At 36.8% G+C, this 22,187-nt stretch overlaps 1 long non-coding RNA gene across 1 annotated transcript in view; it reads left to right on the forward strand.

Moving 5' to 3' along the window:
• The window catches only part of LOC139686343 (uncharacterized), a 171,229-nt gene that overhangs the window by 71,475 nt on the left and 77,567 nt on the right, over window positions 1-22,187 (forward strand). Inside the window, exon 2 of the long non-coding RNA XR_011700367.1 lies at window positions 5,110-5,192. This is a non-coding gene — a long non-coding RNA (uncharacterized lncRNA). The remainder of the gene's footprint in view (window positions 1-5,109; window positions 5,193-22,187) is intronic.

Below are 22,187 nucleotides of genomic sequence, written 5' to 3' on the forward strand. Positions count from 1 at the left end.
GCTTTATGCTTTGCCACTTTGCATGCATCCCCTCGCATCGAAAAGAGTAAGATATTTCCTTCATAGAGCTACCGCCATTGTCTTTAGAAGATGAAAATTTATTTATAGAACCGTTCGAGATAAGATATTGTATGGTATACGCATAGAGCATGTATGTATAGATAAAAATTTGATATACGTGTGCACACTCATAATGACACAAAAAATTAACGTAAAAATATCCACGGAGGCATTTTAAAATTTCAGTGAATACACTATATATTCCATGTTTAAATATTTTAAATTATGTATGTATTTTTATATATGTCTATACATAGGTATACCTGCATAAATAAACAAATATATTGTCATGAACATTCATACATATAAAAATAGTGATGATTTACAGCATTTTTTCTGTATTCTTCGTGGAAGATATCCATTTTTCATGAAATCTCCTTGATGAAATAAATCCGGGTATTCTGCGATAAGTGTCCTATAGAGGAAAAGATAATGAATCGACGCCAGCGATTTTGAAACTGCCGGTTTTTCGTTCTTTTCAGTTGATTGGGTACCATATGGTGCGTGAATAAGAAAGACTGTGAGAAAAAAGACATTGGAGACAATAGTTAGTGGAAGGAATTGGATTGTGATATGAACACCGCTAACTTCAGAAAAGAATCATTTTTAATGATAAGTCTGAGTCCGTTATCGTGTACTATATTTTTTGTTCCTTTTCTCAACTGAAAGCCTTTTTTTGGGTTTGATGTGATGATGGTTTAACTTATTTCACCTGAATGCATGTAGTATAATTATCTTCAGACTAATAATATTATTTTCAAATTTGCTCGGTGGACTCACTTTGCATTTACCATTGAAAATAGTTCCACTTTGTTAACATTCTCGAGCGAATACATGTATGTATAATCGGTGGAGGAGTTAGAGCGCAAAACTTAATTACAAAGACTATCGGTTATAATCATAAATGATTAAGATTGAAATATAAATAATATATGTTTGCCATGTTTGGTTTGAAATGTTGCTCTTTAATTAGAGAAGTGCATGTAATATTCTAACAAAGACGCATGGTGCACGCTTTTACTGGAAACCAAATAATGGTTTCCAAAAAATTGCGAAGCTTTCTTGCGGGTAAATAAACGTCAGTTTTACAAAACAGTCCTCGGATGAGATAATCTACAGAATCCACTTTCTGTCATCAAGTAATTAGCCTCCCCCAGAAACCTACATTTTAACAAATTTCCCTTTCAAAACAAAGAAGTAGTTGGCAAACCGAGTCATTAAAACCCATTTTCACCATGCCTTTCATTTAACAAGGACTTGCCACAGTATTAAAAGGATATCCCCTTGAAGACATTTACGGACAAAGACGAGAGAAGAGGAGGCATACCCGCTTATGTTGCATTCTTCTTCAAATACAGTCATCCGTGAAATGAGGCAGTCTTCAGAAAGGAGGAAATTAGGATGGGGAACCAAGGAGTAAATGTTGGCTGTATCCGCTTTGAATTTAGGAAAACAAAGAGGGACAGGATAAAGAAGAGAACTGCAAGAAGATGAAACGATTACATAGATCGCGTATTGAAAATGTCCCATCCTTTTTTCAACTTTTGCTCAGAGTGATCCGGAAACGTCCACATTTTCGTAGATCTCTCTCGGATCTCTGTTTCTGTTTTTCCATCCTTATATTTTGTCAGTCTAATTAGATGTGCGTGTAGAAGTGGAGAAATATATGGTGTTGCTTCAACCTTGTTCTGTTTCTCTCACGTCTCGCCTCATTCCAGCCCCACACTTCCTAATTTCCCCCCCCCCCCCCGCCCCACCGACTTTTCCCGACCATTTTGCTGTCTGCCTCGTCAGCTTACGCCCCCACTTTCCTTCCCCCTAGCCTTCGTCTTTTTATCCTCCATTGGCCCTTTCCCCCATCTTTCCCACTCAAATTCCATCCTCCACTTCGTTACACCTCCTCATCCGGCTCGTTAAGCTTGCCGAAGACACCGCGCCCCCCCCTTTTACTCTCTCCCGCGCACTCCCCCCTCCACTCATTCCCGAAACGCCCTCTCCTTGGATCCAGCTCCACATCCCCAGACCCACTTCCTCTCTCTCTTTCCAGTTTCATCTTCCTCTATCATCATTCGATATCTCTATGCTTTTACTATATTTGTCTCCATCTTTTTACTCCCCATTCTTTCAAATTATTACTAACCTGTCTCATTCTAACGCTATCTTCTGCAGTCTTTCTCCTAATTGCGTATTTATTTTTTGCGTCTAGTGTTTTCCGATTCTTGTGGCTCGCCTCATGATAAATATTTTAAATCATCTGTTTCTTCTTGAAAGTTCATCTATTGTTTTGCCTTCTGATCTCGATCATTGTTATTATCATGATTACCATCGCAGTCTGAAAGCCTCATGTTTTATCTAAAGCTCACGCGTTTACTCACGTGTGGTAATTTTTCTTTCGAATTCTGTAATCCTGGAATTTCAATCTTCGTCCCTTCCAGGAAGGTCCTCAATTTCTGTTTCTTCTTCTTTCATCACCTTCTCTTCGAAAAAATCATCGTTCTCTATGCCTTCATGAGACTCTCTTTCTCTTTTTCCTCATCTCGTTTGCATGACTTTGGTCCATTTCTCGTGCACAGCCAGTTCCCTTTTTATTTTCCATAGCATTTTCGCTTTCCTCATTATAGCAGTTCTCATATTATCCAATTTCCTTTCCATCTCGTCATCTCCCATCCGTTTTCTCTGTTTTTCGTATATATCCCCCCCCCCCAATTCCCCATTCCGCTTCTTATTTTTCTATTCCCTACCTTGCCCTCCTCCAGTTCATGGGCTACCCCTCCATTGCCCATGCAGCCTCCCTCCTTCCGTTCAGCCCCGTGCGCTCCACCCACCCTATTTCCTCTGTGCAGCTTTCCCATGTTACTGTCAGACCCGCGTCTTGGTTCATTAGCCGCTCTCCCTCGCAGATTCGTGGAATTGGCGGAGAAAATAAGGAGCAGCAATGAGGAGTTGGAGTCGGGAAGGAGGCAATGGGGTTGGTGGGGAGGGAAGGAGCGGAGATGTGGGAGAGGAATAGGAGGAGGGAGAACAGGCGCGTTATGAGGGAGAATGGTCGGGTGAAACTGAGCGGCGCGGAAGAAAAGGATTGAGGATGGAGTGTTTAGAAAATGTTGCGAGAGGAATTTGCGACGCTTTCCCGCTCTATCTGACACAGCGCTAAGGGTCTTACTGTGTTACGAAACAAGATTGGTTGAGAAAGCTTTCCTCTCCATTACTTTCGCTGAAAAAACGTCTTCAAATCCGATCACGTGCTTGGCATACTCCAAAGAGTTAATAGGCAAATGAGGAATTCTTGTTATTGACTATTAAATATATTTCAAGTTTTCCGAAGAATATTGATTTCCTAGTCTATATTATCAACTATAGTATCTAATTACATATAGAAATGATGACTTAGTCATGATAGAAAGCTTTAGCTAGTTTGCATCTACGTCTACATCTCCAAATTATACCCCGCCAGCCGCCGTAAGGGCGTGCGGCTGGGGTTGTTAGGTCACCACCTGTAAAAGGGAGCAAAATCACATGCAAAATCAACACATACATGCAAACCTATACCCACAGTGGCGTATAAAATCATGCAAAAATCCTTTCATTTTGCACGTATGCAAATACATATACTATCATCTAACAAACAAATTCACCTTAGGTTGCTGTAGAAAAATTACCAAATAACGTGGAAGCTAGAATTTGAAAAGTGATAAGGCGAAATTCCACTACTCCATTGACATGAAACGTACAAGTCTCCTCTCTAAGGACATAGTTACGGAATGATTTTCATTTTATTGTTTTTGATTGAATGTTTAGAGGAGTCCTAAGTGATATAATTGTTAATTTGATGTTAATAGTCGGCCAATATGTTTTTAAGTTTCTTTAGTAGCACAAAGAAATAGAATTTTAGATTTATTCGGGGTAGAATAAGAATGTGGTAACTGCAATAATGTAATACTGTTGGGGAGAACTTCTGTAAATCATAAATCGTTCTGGTGCAAGTTTAACTAACACTTTCGGAGCTTATTATATATATATATATATATATATATATATATATATATATGTATGTATATATATATATATATACATATATATATATATATATATATATATATATATATATATATATATATGTAATTTGCAAAGTGACTAGCTACCTACGGCTGTGGTATGCTTATCAGTTTATTGGCTCAAAAAATAATATATATGTAAATGAAAAGTGCCTATTTTGCGTTCAAAGAAAGTACCTGACGTGGTTTAGACTCTTGTCAATTCTTAATCATAATTTGCCTTTTATTCATGCAAACTATGAAATAAGCAAATTTCAACACCATGCCCAATTGCATCTAATCAAGTGAATTAAACAGCTTGAGTTGAAGTTAAGAGGTATGAGTACTATTACGCGTGTAAAAAGCCAACTTTTTTGGATGGCTTTTTGGAAGTTTTTCATGCCGGCAGAAAGTGAGAAATTTTCCAATGGAGCCATGATGTAGTTTTATTCCTTCACCCACGACTTTGAATTAATGATCACGTATACTCACGGCTTTATCGGATTTTTTCGAAGAGGTATTGATTTCTATCCAAAATTCAGGCTGTCGGAGAGTTCATGTGGATCAGATCAACGGAAAACTCAGCTACTTCAAGTATGAGCTTAAGTGTTGAAATTTACAATAAAAAATATTGGCTGACTTTGAAGATAGATTATCTCTTAGTATTGGATGTATATCTAAAGTTACTTGCCATTTAAAAGTACCTTTCACCTTATCCTCTTATTAATGCTCCATATTTTGTAGCGGTACTATTTTAAAATTATTGCGGTTTGGTTATTTTTCTTAACCTGAATACTTTTTTTGTTTTAAAATCAAAAATATTTTATATTTCCTTAGCCAAGTTAATGCATCATGTAAGCAGAAAATTACAACAAAAATTACTCATAAGAATGTAAAATTTATAAGTTTAATTGTCTCTTACGAAGGCACACTATATTAGCATCTTTTTTTTCAGCTTTGGTGCATTTTAGAATTTTTAATTTTATATTTCTAAATAATATATTCTCTTTTTCAGATGAGTGTACTTCCGCGAGGAATCTAGACTCTTTCGAACTTCACTTTGATTTGAGGACTGCCGATTCCATATTTAATTCTAAGGTAATTAAAATATATTTGCAAGCACACAAGCATGATGGTACCTATTTTGTTTATCTTCAAATTTAATCATTATCATATCTAATCTTAGTACCTAGTATTCAACGGGCTAAGTTTGCACAGCAATCGTTGGCATGACCACGGCATGACTTATGGCGGATTTGCTATAGGTGTGTGGAATTCTTCGATAAGTATTTTGAAAATGAACACTTATTACGAGAGGGTAAGTTGAATGCTAAAGGAGTTAGATGTTTCTTGTCAGTGAATTGTGTCAACATTTCTGAATAACAGTGAGTAGTTTGGGGAGAAGAAATAAGACGTGATCAGCGGAGTAATTTTACAAGCAGTTTCTGGCTTTGTATGAAGAGAGCTTTTCCGTTTTCCTAGGAATACGAAGAATGGTAGAAGTGAAGTGAGAAACGTGAAGAATATAGCTTAGAGCTAATAGGCTCGGATGGAATTATAGCCTGAATCCCCCAATGAATCCGCTTCCTCAATCATTTATTCAGGACTTTGCTTGTTTTATCTAAGCTTAATTTCTGGAAGTTATTCAGTTTCCTTTTTGGAATGTGCCAAGGTGGGTTTCGGAATTCTTATTTTATTTTTAAATGGGAACTATTATTGCTGAAATCCTTTTTGTTTGCCAATGGTTTGCGTCCTATTTTGTATTGTATGAAATTTTGCAGTGATTTACGGGTACCTTAGTCTTCAATCACATGTATAACATTTGGTATATGATACTTATTTTGAAATATAAAATCAATAAAAATAGTGGAGAGAAATGATAATTAACAATTGTGATTTACACAATTGTTCAATATCATTTCTCTCCAATATGCAAAGATTCCAAGAAGTTAAGCCTGAAACTATGCGGCTCTTTAGTAAAAATAGCTTTTTGTAGGCCAGTTATCTTTCACTTTGCCATTTAAGTACATGTTCAATTAAACTAACAAATTCTGATGGATACTTGCCTTGGACCGATTGACTAATTGGAAACTGAATGAAGGAGGATTTGTGATGAGATTTTTGCGAGAAAAAATTGGCGCACGGAAGTGAATAACTGCAAAAAAGTAACAGATCAATAGGGAAACTATTAATAATAATAACCTTTATCCCGTTTTTCCATTGGTTCTTATTAACCACATGTTTTCTCGATGGTGTATAGATTTAGATGACGCAAGAACAAAATCTGAATATAAATTAAATATGCTCTTGTTCACCGCATGGAATGTCTTCGTGTCTTTTTTCCATACGGGTCCTATTATTTTCGTTTATTTATGCTTTTAAATTTTTAGTTTCCTCTTCATTCATTAAATAAACACATTCTCTTAACATAATTAAGTATTTTAAACAACGAGGAATGAATTATCCGAGTGAAAAAAATAACCCCAAGTATAATGCTGTTTTTATCTAAATTTTTACAGCATTTTCGACTTTTTTTAATGTATAAAATAATACGGGAAATCTTATGATTTTGAGAAGGAATTTAACGTAATCCTAAGGAAGTTACGTATTTACAAAGGGCATTGAATTTAAGAAAAGGTTATTGCCCTTTCAGTGAATTCTTCTTTAAGGAGAAATTTACGCCTTATTATCCAATGGAAATGCACACTCCGTTGTTAATCTTCCCTTAGAAAGGGATCACTGAGTCTACCTCATTATTCCTTTAACTTGCAATTGGTCTCCGTTTCCAAGTTTGATGATCCAGCGCGAAAGGAAATAAGTAGAGAAATAAAGTTCATTTCTCTCCAGTCGAATTAGATCAGGAATAGAGTGCAGCATTTCCTCCTTGCAGAAACACATTTCGGTATGTGAGCATAGGGCAACAAAAGGGATGGTCTTAAGGGCACCAGTTTCTTCCAAATCCCCTTTTGCCAACTCGATTTGCTTTTTTTTTAATCCTACTCAATCCACGGATGTTTTTCATTAATTAAAGTCATTATAGTTGGGAAAACGTCTAGAGCCGTGCCAAATTGCCGAGGGCACGCAAATCCCCGACGCTGATAGGTGGATAAATGGGGCCAATGGATTGGTCGAGGCCGGACTCAGACCTTCGAACCAAATGATCGAGTTCCGTTATTAGCAATGGACATTTATAGGATAAAACGAATAAACGCGAGAGCGCAAAATACATTTATTTTATAACGGTTTGTGAAATAAATTGCCATGATTTTGTCACAACATCGCTTACCTTGTTTATTTGGGCATATTTTGGAAACAAATGTCAATTTTCCGTTACTTGGCACTCTCGGTGTCCCCTAAAATTAATTATATTAGGATAATATTATTGATAAAATAAAAAAATATAAAACGGGATCTTTAAGTGTCACTTTTTTATCTTTTACATCCTCTATCGTTCATGTCTATCTTCCAGAGTTCATCTCTATCGTTTGAAGGAACTTCAAAAACAATCTTCTCTGCATTGCTTAGCAATTAAAAGTAAGGCCAAACATATTTTATTGGTAAAATGTGAACGTTTCGTTGGTAAACGGAGTTTCTTATCCGTTTATGCAAAAATTCATTTTTAGATAAATTAAAAGTAAAGTTTTCATTCTACCTGCAAATTTATATCATAAATCTAAAAAATATAAAGATTGGATTAACCCTCAGATAAATAGAAACTGGTTCTCAAAGTGGTAAAAAAAGAGTTGAGAAAATATCATTACTCGGCATTTTTCTTCGGAAAACTTAAGTTATAATAAATCCTTTATGAATACTTTTATATTCTAGATGGAGATTGTAAATATAAGGTATAATAGATGTAACTAACTGAAATTATTTTATCATAATTAGTTAACTTTATAAAAACGAATTCTCTTTCTTGCGCCGATTATTTTAGTTTATTGGATTAGTGTTACCTAAATGAATCAAAGCGCACATTATGTGCTTTGCACTCATAAAACCTGAGTGGACTTCAAGGGTAACAAATGATGTGAGTCTCTGAATAATACTTCTTAAACAACTGATACAAGGCTCGTGCCCAGATTATTATGTTACCTAGCTTCAGAAGCTGCCGATGGTATTACATGTATTGCTAGTCCTAGTGATAGTTTGAATATCGATTTAAGAATACTCGTGGCTAGCCCGTTAAGGATAAACTTTTTGGTTTTAATCATTTTGGTGCCAGAAACATGTGTAATACCTAAATAACCCTTAGCTCCCCACGAATACCAAAACATTCTCGCGTGTAAACAAAACAAGAGAAACACGCATCTCGACTGATTGGACCTTTATTTTCTGTGCGCGTCCTACATTCCCGAAAAGGAAATCGAGTGGAAACTCTGAGCGTGTACTTTGTTTATTTTTTCACCAATGATTGTTGCGTGACTGCTCGAAAGCCTTCAAATATCGAGAGAGGGAGGCAGGGTTCGGGGAAGGGGGAGTGACGGTGAGAGGTAGAAAGGACCGCTCAACGAATAAAAAATGCATTCAGTGCATTCACAAAAGGAGGGGGAGACTGTGGAGAAATGACAGGAGAGAGAGGGAAAGGAAATAAGGAAAGGGAAAAACCAGTGCAGAACTGTAAACAATAGGTGTGGGCAAAACAAAGAGATTGACGTGTACGAAAGTGGAAATATCGATTTCAGAAATGGTATGGGGACTATCAGTGCATCCTAAACAGAGATTAGACAAAGGAAAGAACATGCTGGGCCAACTGTTGTTTTAAGTATTTACTTATTGCCATCGTTAACAAATTCGTTGTTTGTAATATCATGATTAAACTACACTGAGTTGGATCAGGGGATAATGTTTTCCAATACATGACTGCTGTTTCAAGGTTTGATCTGTTCAAAGTCCTTCTACTTATTGATGTTTACTATATCCCTCGTTGGAGAAGATAAAATATCTCATTGCTTATCATACGTATTGAACTTTTTATAAATAATACCAATTAGTAATCACTTAAATGGCTGGCACATATATCTGGGGAAGAAATGGTGATTGTGGCAGTGCAAGGAAATGTCAAAGTAAACGTTGAGGACCCTATAATATTTATTTAGAAGAACGGTGAAATACCTCTGCGCCAATTGCTGGTGTCCCTAGCAGCGTTATATGTTTTCCGAACCATTTTCATGTTGATAATATCTTTCTAACCATGTGAAAGAAGGGAAAAAAGGAATAGACGCCTCATAATTATTTTCATTCTTGAAAAACTCAGCTACTCCAATTGTTAGTCTAAATATTATCTCTGAATATTAAATTTCCATTGGAAAGGTATAAGGAAATTAAGTTGAACAGCAGTAATCAGCCAAGAACAGCCAACCTCAGCTGGGTGAAGAATTGTTAGACAGAATTTGAAAATTAGTGTCGTAGGCTAAAGGTATTTATCTAATATTTGAAAACCTGAGAAAAACGCTTAAATAAACCCAACGCGTCCAGTGGGATTTCCCCGTCTCTTCTGGTGGTTGGTTTTTAGATGACCATATGCAGTAGTGCGTACAAAATTGAAAATAGAAGACGCTGTTTCATAATCACGAGGAAAATTCAGTGATTGTCGTTATTAGCAATTGACGGAAAAAATTACTCCCAATGAAGCATCCAAAGAAAGGTACACTAGCCGAAAAACATAAACGCAGGAAAAAACTTGTCCTTAAATATGAGTACTATGTCATATGTAGTATTTCTTACCAATATAATTTAACAGCAAGAAATATTATGCCGTCAGAGAATATCAAATGCGAATAACAGCACATTAAGAAACTTTCTTTAATTTCGTAGTAAACTCTATGAACTTAAAAGAAGTTCAAATTGCTTCATACTATTGCTTACTACGTTGTTCATACCATTATTTTAACCAGTCATCTTTACTATTCATATATATTCACTGTACCATACTTATAATAGCGTGTGTATTATGGGGATTTTGCATCCTTGGGGTAGACTCTGTTAGGTGGTTGATTTTCATGTCTTTTTTACAAAACGTTCTATTCGAAAAAGTTAATTAGAATGGCTCTTCAGATATTTTTATTCACATGTTAACAAATGAAATTTTATTTAATTAGAATGTCAATTGTGAAGAATAAATGTATGTTTGAGTTAATTCGAGATTTAGAGAAAATATATTACTAAACATTGATACGTATGATAAGCAGAATCTCGAGTAAACAAGACGATGTCATTGAGATCAATCGTTATTACTTCATCTCCCTTTATTTCCGAAACAAAAATGTTAAAGCAGACCACTCTCAGTGATAAATTACCATTCAAAGTATTAAAGGTAAAGTATAGGGATAGCTGTACGTTAAGAAGAAATCTAACAATTTATTGACTTGACTGTTGGTACATATATTTTTGTTTTAACGATTTTGATTGTAAATTACCTTTTGATTAATGTGAGATTTGTTAATATTTTCTCATACAGTGCAATACAATGGTGGAGGTGGTATTCTCTGGTATACTACAATCACTTGACTGTGATATGCACGCTATGACATGCCAAACGGATAAATAATTATCGGATACATTTTTAATTCATGCTTGGCTCTAATTTCCTCGCTGTTGGGTTAAATTTCCTCGTTGCAACAAGTACTGGGTAAAAAATACAGGAGCGTGTTATTTAACACACATATGTAAGATAAAAGTTAATGCTCAGCATAATAATTTGGGATTAGTTTCCGACGCAGAGAAAATGGGTCTAGGAGAAAGAAAGCAACACCAAGACGGAATAGTAATGGGAAAGATAAGGAGGAATTATAATTCCTGGGCATTTTAGTTCGAGGCGTGAGAGAAGGAAGGGAGCATGGGAAGTTGAGGGGTAGTTGGGAGTTTCAAGTAACATGGATGACAGTAGAATAGATCATATTTCGTTTGAAGCATTCTTTACTCGAGAAGGGCCTGCTGCATTTTGCATTATATTGCTCCAAAAACAAGCGGTAGATGGTTAATAGAAAGAGTTAAGAAAAGGAGGGTACGATACAGTAATGTAATTACGCTCCAAGTTTTTAGTTCTACTATGGAGAAATGTGAGAGATGAAAACCTCAAAAAAATAATGTAGTTTTACTCCTCTCCTTCCGCGTGCAAGACGGAGGAAACTCGAACTGTTTAGTTCAGTGGATGTGGGGATGGATAGTGAGGGGATAAAGCTAACGGGGTGGAGAAGTTTTGCGGGGAGGTCTTCAGGAAGGGGAGGTCGAATGTTTTGAAGGAAACGGCCTTAATGCGATTTGCACGATTCCTCTCATTTGATTTGACGTCGCGGAGGGGGTGGCAACCCTCCTGTTCTGCTCCCTGGCCCTCGCCGTCCCTACCATAACCGTCCGCTCCGCACCCCGCTACCACCACCAACCAACCTCTCGCTGCCGAAGACAAGGGCTTGGCTTGGGCATGGGCCGGGAGGAGGGTGGATAGGGGCGTAAGAGAAGAATTACTGAGACTAAAGAGGGGTGGAGGGAGTGTGCGGAATGCGGTGGCTGCCAGCAGTGCGTAAGCTTCAGAACTAAGTGGGAAGAGGGGAGGGAAGGGATGGCGAAGGGGAGAGCGGTGTCGGGGCAGGAGGGAAAATGGCTCGAGTTCAGCTTTGGTAGGGGTGAGGTGGAGAGAGGAGTGGAACGGCGGCTGGGGTTTGAAAGGGGATGGATTTGCCCTCCAAGAATTAAGCGTGTGGGTGATGGGGTGAGTCTCGAAGAAGGCGGGTCTGGTTCTGGCGGTGGAAGTGTTTGGGGTAACTGGAGGGAATGGGGAGTGGGATGGGGGGTGGTCATTAAGGTCTGGCGTTGATTTCTATTGGCCGACTGAACTTGATTGGATGGTTGCTAAGTTTGCGGAGAGTTAAAAAAATGTTGGAATGGAGAAAACGGTAGGATAAAGAATACTCGATTAAGGAAGAGGATTGTGTGTTTATGCATTATTTATGACCTCTCCTTCGCTCTCTACGCCTCAATGTCTTTCAAGACTGTGTTTTGGACTAAGACGCAGTGCATCAAGGTCTTTTTGTTTCTTCGTTGAAATGGCATTTTGTTTATTTTAGATCTATTACAGATATCGAATTTTGTTGAATGATTTTTGTAAATACGAGAAATAATTCTATTAAATGGTATTTAAGAGTGAAAACACAAAACCAAAATTATAATCTAAGTGGAGAGTTATTCCCTTTGATGGAATGTCAATTATTTGTGCTATGTGATCGAAGATTCTTTTTCAAGGATTTCAATGATTATTTTAGTCAGTGGGCAGGATTGTATTTATGTATCTCACTCTCGCAGAATTTAATATTTTAAATTTTTAGGGAAGCAGTATTATACTATTTGCTTATTTTTAAGCCTTTTTGAATTGTGAATATGTATATTTATATCGGAATGAAAATTCGAATAAAAATATTTTTTTGGGTTACTTCCAGTGCATGGAGAAATATCGGAAGACTATATTCAAATACTATTCTTTGTGTCTTGGGTCTTCTGATTGTGAATGTTCTTAATATTTGAAATGGTCTGATAACGGTACCTCTTTGCTAGGCCTAATTTAGTTTAAATGCCAAATTACTGACTTAACTTGTTGCGAGTAAAAACCAGTATTAGTTAATGAATAAATGACAAAAATGAACTTAATAATGCTATTATTGATTTTTATTTTGGCTTTCCGATGAATTACGATTAATTTAGCCGGCTTGCCATATAGTTTAAGTTCATTTTTGTTAACTTACGTTGACTTTCAACAATTCAGTCTTCTGTATCGATTAGGAGTAACGGCTATTTATTTTTAGATTTTGGCAAAAATTTGCCGTTTTGACCAAGTCAATTAATGAATATTCATTATTTGTTTAGAAAAGCTAGTTTGCCAGTTTATCCAGTTTGATCATCGTTAGAAAATCCATCGCAACATACACACACACACACACACACACACACACACATATATATATATATATATATATATATATACATATATATATACATATATATATATACATATATATATACTTATATATATACATATATATATATATACATATATATATATATACATATATATGTACATATATATACATATATATATATACATATATATATATACATATATATATACATATATATATATATATACATATATATACATACATATATATACATACATATATATATATATATATATATATATATATAGATATATATAAGTGCACATAAAATATTCAAAATTAAGTACACACACATATGTGTCTGTACTTAATATTTATATACTTATGTACACACGTACATATTCAATTATTATTATTAAATTCTTAGAGAGTTTAATTCCTATTGTCAGATAATATTAAATAAAGATGGATATACCAAAATGTTCTTTAATATTGTTTCATCTCGAATCCCGAAACATTGGTATTTTGTGTTTTACCTCATTCCACTCACATTGGTAAAGTTTTCACATCAAATCTGCCGGACGCCGAAGAGCACCTTACGACATGCTTTTTTTCACAGAACCTAACTCCCTTTAGCGATAAATATTTTATCCCAAAATCTCTCGTCTTCCAATCTTTTTTCGTGTGACGCATGGCTTTTTTCACCTTGTCTGCCGCCATTCTGTTCGCCATAAATCCAGCCTTATCGCATTCATGAACAAATTCGAGCATCAAATTGAGTGGGGAAGATTGCGGGTTCAGGTGTGACGCGTAACACGGGGATCGATAGGCGTTCCAGAAAAGGCGAACACACTTCGGAGTCCCGGGATTTTTAAGGGGGGAGCGGAAGAGGGGCAGAGGAAGGGATATGGGAAAGAGAAAGAGAGAGAGAGAGAGGGGACGGAAGGAAGTGAGTCAAAAAGATGAATGTCGAGAGGGCAGAAAAGGAGGGAGGGAGAGAGAGAAAGAGAGGAAAATTGGGAGTTGGTGATGAGAGGAGGGAGCAATGGGAAAGCAGTTATGTAGGAAAGGGGTCGGGTGAAGGAAGGGTTGGTAGATAAAGGGACGGAAGGGGAAAGGACATTGCGAAACCAAAGTAATTGCATATATCCCGATCTGACATCCGATGGAAAAAGGAATGGAAATGGTTATGCGTTATCGGAAAGGATTCATGGCGAGTTAAAGGGTAACAGAGACGATATCGCGTGGGCGTGCGTGCGTGTTTAAAGATAAGTCAAGGGAAACGAAGGATAATCGGTTGGGAGGGAGGTATGTAAAGCGGAAGAGAGAGAGTGACGAAGAAAGACGAAGAGAAACGAGCATGTTAAAAGCATTGGGAAAGATGAGCATGTTAAAAAATGTGAGAGTACTTTAGAGGGGAAAAGCGAAGGGAAAGGACGGATGCAGTGGGTGGAAAGTAAGTTGGAGACTTGGATGGAGGAATTGTAGGGAAAGATATGGCCTGTGTGTTATCGAGGGAGCGGAAGAGTGGGAATGAGAGCTGGAGCAATGCAAAGAAAGGCGGACGTGGGGTGGAGATCGATGAAGATGGCAGGGGCAGAGAGAGTAGTAGAAGTGGCCCAGGGGACAAGGGCTCCTGCAATACAGACATTTCCTGGTGTTAAGGCACTGATCGATGTCACATAGGATTTACGAGTGAATGATTTTCATCGGGATAGAATCGATACCTTTTAAAGTCAATCGTTGGCAGCGAATCCCGATTTGGGAAGAAATTCCACTGATGCCGTGTCGCAATGGTAAATTTAAATCTGCGTTTCTAAAGAAGTATTTTACCACATGCACCATTTTCGATTTTATTTGCTGATGAGTTCTGAAATATATTATTTCAGTTCCGTCTGAAATTGATGGGTATTTATAGTTTAAACTCCATGTTGCTTCACGTTCTTAAAAATAATTTTATTATTTTATATTGCCGGCGTCTTCAAAAGAGTTAACGTTCTAAAGATATGCTTTTACCATTTGCAAGTATTTGATTTTGCATTGGCATTGCTGATTATACATTAATTACGATCAATATACACAATTAGATATAACATAAACATTCATATTGGTATTGATTCATTCGATAAGAAATATTTTTTTTCTTATTCAAAATCTCGGAGATACAAGAAAATATATGGTAAATAACTTTTAATTACAGGTTGCTCTCTTATTATAGTATCGCATAATTAGCTTCATCAAAACCTTGATCGCTCCCGAGGATGATAACTTGTAAGATAATATTAGTAGTTCAGACTGCGTGTGTAACTTCGTGTATTCGTAGGAAATTTAGGCTTATAATGTATATTGGAGAAAAACTACGAAGCTTTGAAGCGTCCAATCAAAAGTATTTTTAAAAATCATGTCGAGGAAAAGGGAAATATTTAATATTTAATTTTAAAAATAACCTTGAGTTCATGTCAGTTAAAAATAAAACAAGGTATGAACCTATTTCAAATGTTATTCCATAAATGTTGAGAGGATATTATTATTGTATCAACGTTGAATGCTTTGAAGTATTAAAATGTTTTAAAAGGAAATCAAAATGTTTTTTAAGATAAGTACTGACATTTCATTATAAATCTCTTGAAGGATGAATCAGACTTTCTCAACCGTAACCGCAAGTTATGATGGAAAAACAAGTCGTAAGACTTGGAAGTGGCGCAAGAGTTGCAGAAAGCGTTGTGCATGTGTGGAAAAAAACATTTAAAAAAGTCTGTTTTATACCGAGAAAAACTTGCTTGGGTTTTGAAGGAATAAGAAAAGAGAGGTAAAACGTAGCTTCGACGTCGATATGGAGATGAGAAGATGAGGAGGTGGAGGATAGGCCCCTTCCCTTGGCTTAAGTTTTTATTTTTCTTTATCCCAATACTGGGGCTAAACTGTAGAGAAAAGTTTTGGAGAGCGTGAGAAAGAAGTTAAAGGAAGGGAATAAGGTCGTAGGGCTGAGGGAACGGTCAGATAAGAGAAGGAGAGGGGTTTGGCTTGAGTGATAGAAAAGGATGGGATGGGAGAAGAGGTCACGGGAAGAAGAAAGAGGTCTTCATGGAACTAGAGAGGGAAAGGCAGGAGTTGGGATGTTTGAACACTGAGCCTGGAAGATGGTGGAGGAGAATAAGGAAGAGCGGAAGATGCTATCGATAGCGGATTAGGGAAAAGAACCGGGGAAAAGGAAAACAGAAAGAAAGTGAGAGGTTTCTTAGCTTGAAAATTTGAAACAATTGTAGCTCCCTCAGGGAGGGTGAGTCTGGTTATTACATTCAGCGGAATGAAAGAAGTTGATTTACCTTTTATTCCAGTGTTTTTGTTGTTATTTTTCATATTTTTCATATTGTACATTTTTTGTGGTAAATGGTTACAATCGATTAAGCTCCCTTTGCTAAAGTTTGACTACGTGGTGATTAAGTTAGATCCTATCTTAGCTGGCATCGGTTTTAATTAAATCAAAATAGGCTTTTATTTCATAAAGCACACAGATAATCAAAGCTGAAGATAATCTTGTATGCTGGTATTAAATTTATCGCATGATTGATTTTATACCTTAAGTGCTTTAGGTAGCTCAACATTGTATTCAATAGAAGTAAATTCATTAAGAACAAACAAACATAAACAGGAAATGGTATGAAGCAAGGTTCGAGTTTCGACAGTTGAAGAGTTCACGACTCAGCATATTAACTCTTCCTGAGAAACATCTATGGAAGACCAGCAGTGATATCAGCAGGAATAAGATTAAAATCGGCGCCAAAATTGTTTAACCAGTGACTAAAAGGAAAGTAAGTGATGGCGGTAGAACTGAACACCCAATCATTAGGCCTAAAAATTCTAATTGGGACAGGGATTGGAACGCGACGATAGGCGAAGGAAGAGATGGTAGGTATTGTAGTATGGGACTATAGTTAAGGATCAAGGAATGACCGAAGGGAGAAAGAAATAGTTTTGCGGAAGATAGGGTGTAATCATAATCAATAATATGTTCAAAGAACAGAATAAGTGTAGTTATGCAGGTAATATGCCCCTGGATGAAGGGTACGGAAGGGAAGAGGTACCAGATAAACCATATTATGGTTTCACATAGATTTAGGAACAGAACGGTTAATTCACAGTTTCCCGTGAGCGGATGCGAATTGAGATCATAGTTTAGTGCTAACGAAGTTTAGTGTCAGATTCAAGTGGATAAAATATGAAAGACGGATTAGGAAATGGAATGTAGCAGCATAAACTGAGACAATAAGATAGGAGGGCTACAGGTAGTGGAGAAAATTATGAAAGTGGGTAAAGAGACGGATACAGTGGAAGAAAAATAGGAACATATCGAAAAGAGATATCGAAAGCTGAAAATTGAACTATAGGAACAATTACTAGGATAAAGGCAAGAAAACGATAGACTTTTTACTGCATGATTAAGAAGAGAAAAGGAAGTGCATTGAGTTGAATAAGAAACTGAGGCGGGAAATTAAGAGGGCAAATGAAGCGTGGTGTAAAACGTGGGGTAAAAATATGGAGAGTTTACAAGGGAAGGATGGAATTTCACTAATATACGGAAAGGTTAAAACACTGACAGGAAAAACAAGGGAAAATACCTGATGACAATCAAAGATAAGTCAAAAAAATATTCGTTGGATCAGAGAGATCGAAAGCATATATTGAACTGTATCATAAATACATTATACAAGCAAGGCTAGGTACAGAAAGAGAATATTACGAGGATATTTAAGGTACAAATATACTTGATGGCGATATAGAAAGTGCATTGACGGAATTAAAAACAATTTAGGCCGTGGATGTAGATAACATTCCTGCGGAACTGCTTATAGGTTTAGGAACACTTGGCATGAAGAATTTTTCTGGACTAATTCTTAGCATGCAGGAACCTGTATATGAAACAGAAACTTGATCGGACGATTTCATTCAATCCATATTAATTCCTATTCCAAAAAAGAGATAGGAATTCATATTTAAGAGCTACAGCACAAAAAGTATGATTTCGCACGAAGCTGAAGCTGTTCTCTGAATCATCAATATGAGGTGGGAGAGCAGGTTGAATGACTACTTAAAGGATGATTAGTGAGGGTTCAAAAAGGGGAGAGGCACGCGTGATGACAGTAATGAGGAACTGAGATAGAGCAATATGGAGTAAATCAGAATGCACTAGTTTGTTTCATAGACTTCGAAAAAGCGTTAAATCGAGTGATTTGGGACCAAAGTGGTCCCTAGTATCGTAAGGATTTAAGAAGGATTGCTTTGGGTAAAAAAGAGTTTGCAGAATAAGTGGATTAATGGCAAATACGCTGAGTAAATATGTTCAGAAAGGATTCGTTAAAACTTTGGTATGGTACGTGGTTTTGCATGGCGTAGTAACCCGTGCGTTGGGGCAAGATGATTAGTGTGGATTGGAGACTTCTGAAATGTAGTTGTGTAGGATGATTGGAAAGGTGAAATGGTCAGAAGGAAAAACCAAGGAGCAAGTGCTGAGCGTAATGGTTAGAATAGAGGATTGTTTGGAGAAATCCAAAGAAGACAGGAAAGATGGATGCAGAGCATAATTTTCGGACATTGGATGTTGAAGAATGTGATGGAGAGGATAACATGAGGCATTAGAGGAAGTGGGAAGCCAAGAGTTTGCATTTAGGACATTATGAAGGGAAGAAGACAGTTTATTGAATTGAATAAGTGTTTATTTTAGGAGCGGATGTCAGGTTGTGTTTTGTAAGGAGAGGTAGAGAAATGTGTCGTTGCCCCGTTATTCATTGCAAGTCCATCTGAAAGAGTTGGATACCAATAATAATAGAAGAATGTGCATATATGTATGTACATACATACATATGCTTTCCCCCTGCAATGGCGGCCCAACCCACGGACTGCCTTCACTTTCTCGCTCCGCCGTCACCCTCACTATGAATTAAAAAATAATAATTTTATAATATTATCCATTATTTATGTAATCATAAAGAAGTAAAAAATAAAAATCATTGTAACGAAGGGCGTAAGTATATGAATAAATATAGAAATGATTGGCTAAATAAATAAATTACAGCTTATTACTACATTGATTCTAATTGTGCGTTTTCCATTATGTATTACTCCACAAAGGCGTCGGTTACCAATGAACACTTTTAAAATAGAATATAATTTTTGGAAAATTTCAAATTTTTTTCCAATTATGAATGAATAGTGAAATTCTATGATAAACTAAAAATGTTAATTCAGTTTATTTTCTGAGACATTTCTCTATAATTTTTGCGAACATTATTTCTAATTTAATTTTGTGAAAGAATCGCCAGGGATTGAAATATTCTTACGAGTATTACTTTATAATTATAAAAAGTACTAAATGTTAACTTATTGCGCTATGGCACACTTCCTACTTATATTATAAATGAAGTATTAGAGGCATATAGGCCTGCATATGGGCTTCTTTGCCTAAGTATGTGAAATTAGGATTGAGAAAATTATTAAATACATTTAATTAAGGTTTAAGCAAACAGAGATAGATAAATGTGAAGGACGGAAATTAGATTTGAGCCAAAGAAAGTGATTGGAGGAAAAAGTTTGAGAAAGACTCCCGGGAGGAGGGTTGTTATCCAAGAAAACGTGAAGAGAGAAAAAAAGCGGGGAATGCGGGGTCGGTTGGTCTGTCAAGCGGTTTCCAGAGAGGCAAATGGTTGGCGCCATGTTGGGGCAGCTGCTCCGACTCAGGTTGGTGTGCCGTTTTGGAGTTTGCCGGCGGGTTCGCTTCTAATCTCATTTCGAATCCGCCAGCCGCTGAACGGGGAGGCGGAAAGAGGAGGGACGTCGGAGGAGGCCGGAGGCCAGGAATCGGCGGGAGGTGGGTGGCGGGACTTGCGATTTTCGGATGTTGCGGTGGAGGAAGGGTGAGTGAGGGCGGGTGGGTGAATGGGGTTTTGGTGGGGGATGGGGGGGAGTGATGGGTTCGGGACCTTGGAGGCGGGTCGGGGAGGAGGAGGATGACCGGCTCTGGGAAGGTCTCGCGAAGGGTTCGAAGAGGACACCGGAGGGGTTTCCGTTGGATACTTGGAAAGCCTCGAGTGTTCGGCCAACCTCTTCCTCACTCTTCCTTTTCATCCTGACCTGGCCGAACGGCAGTCCTTACGAGGGACGGAATAAAAAAATGTAGTGGTTACTTTTACAGTGGTAGCTTCCGCGTTGTGAATATGCTCATGCTTATGTACGTGTCGTTACCTGAAAGCTTTTATGGGAAGAGTACCGCACGAGAGAATTTCCTGAATAATGCAAAGAGAACTGGTTAAAGCATGGATAATTAAAATATATCTGTTCCCTCTATGGGGAAATAGATGGAAATTCATTTTCTTAGCTCGAGGGAGAGAAGTGTACATATGGTTTTTTGTGAATGTTTTTGTTAGCTAGTGGAATGGAAAAGCATAAACACATTGCGATTTTCTGGAGCATGTTATTCTGGGTAGCTTGAAGGCACAAAGAGGATGGGGCGTTGTTGAAACAAGAGCGACGCCGTGTTATTAATTGGAGGAATTTACTTCCGTATTTCGACCTTAACGGAATACGTAAATAATAACATTAATGGAATTTAGAAGCTGAAATATGAACCTTGCTTGGATGTTTCGGCGATGTTTACTCCAACGTGCGCATGAGTTTGATTAATTAGATCACAGTGTGTTTGGAAGAAGAAAGTATTGCAGCGATTCATCTTCTTCATTTCAACGATACCCTGAAAGCCTCTGTAACGGTCTAGGCTGTTGACGAGACTGGCTGTTAAGGGACGAGGCTGTTGAGGACTAGATGTGCACTATTTACAATACATAAGTGGGAATGAGTGAATTCTACCGGTGAATAAATTATATAGTTCTATAATTCATGAAAGGTGAATATTCATGAAATTCGATAGGGAAGTTAGCAAAATCGGATTTTTGCAATTTTTGCAATTAATAATGAAAATACGAGTATGTTATACTATATTTAATTAATATTTATAATTAAAACAAAGCAGAAGACATTGATATTAATATCTTATGCCACACATTTCTGATATAATTCTGCTATAATATTGATATTAAGATTACTTTACCAAATTGTATTAAATCCTTACCTTCTTCCAAAAATATGGGTAATTTGTCCCTTCTTGCGTGTAACTAATGTGACTTTGCAAGTCATAACTTTTTTCCTTTATGCAACTTTTTTCATATAATTAATTGTTATTCCTCACTTCGTTAATTTTGTCAAATTAAGCTTCCTTTAGGATATGCTCTGTAAACTTCAAGGAATGAATTCACGTTTTCAATGTGAAAGAAGAACGGCAAATTACAATTAATGCTAGCCAGGAGGTATAAGAACAGAAAAGCCATAGTTGAAGTATTTTTTTCAAGCTGTATTCGGCATAAATAGTATCAAAAGCTGTGAAAATGTTTAAAATAGAAGAATTTTGATAGATATGCTGAAAAAATAGTAAAACATTTCTTCATACAGAAATGAAATAAGTAAAGGGCACCCAAATCCTAGAAACTATGGAGTAATAGGTAAATGGTTAACCTATAACCGCGTCTAATATTAACCCTTTGGTATATTCTGCTGAAGAACATTATAATTTGTGCAGAGTGAGACCGTGGATGAATTACAGGAAACAGGTGGTGGAAGACATGAGTGCGTAGAGCTACGAATGAAACAGGTTTGAACGTAAATGGTTAGTTGAAGGGGTATCAATATATATATATATATATATATATATATATATATATATATATATATATATATATTGGGATTGACAAATCACGACGTTAACCAGTTTAACCCGTGTAAAATTTTTCATTGCCAAACCATCGTGTCATATTCGTACATTCATGAATTAATTTTGTGGAAACATATACTGGTTACTACTTTACTCATCTTTATCGGCTTCATAGAGAGAGAACTGCGCCGAAATATCTCACTTTCTACCCTTCTCTCTCGTTCTCAAATCTAATCTTTGTGTCTTAATCAAGGGCCTTGAACTTTAAGGAATTCACCTCCTCATTTCTGTCCAGTGAGTAAACAAGAAAGCAGGTGGAAGATCAATTCTCTTCCATGCCGGTAATTGCATGCATGATTTTTTTCTGCTTTCGCTTCCTTCGTTTTCTCAGGCGACAAAGTGACATTAATTGTCTGGTTGTTAAGACGGCTGGCGTGGCAAAACGTC

Source organism: Hetaerina americana, unplaced genomic scaffold (assembly GCF_022747635.1).
Source record: "Hetaerina americana unplaced genomic scaffold, ioHetAmer1.1.p SCAF_1, whole genome shotgun sequence".
NCBI lineage: Eukaryota > Metazoa > Arthropoda > Insecta > Odonata > Calopterygidae > Hetaerina > Hetaerina americana.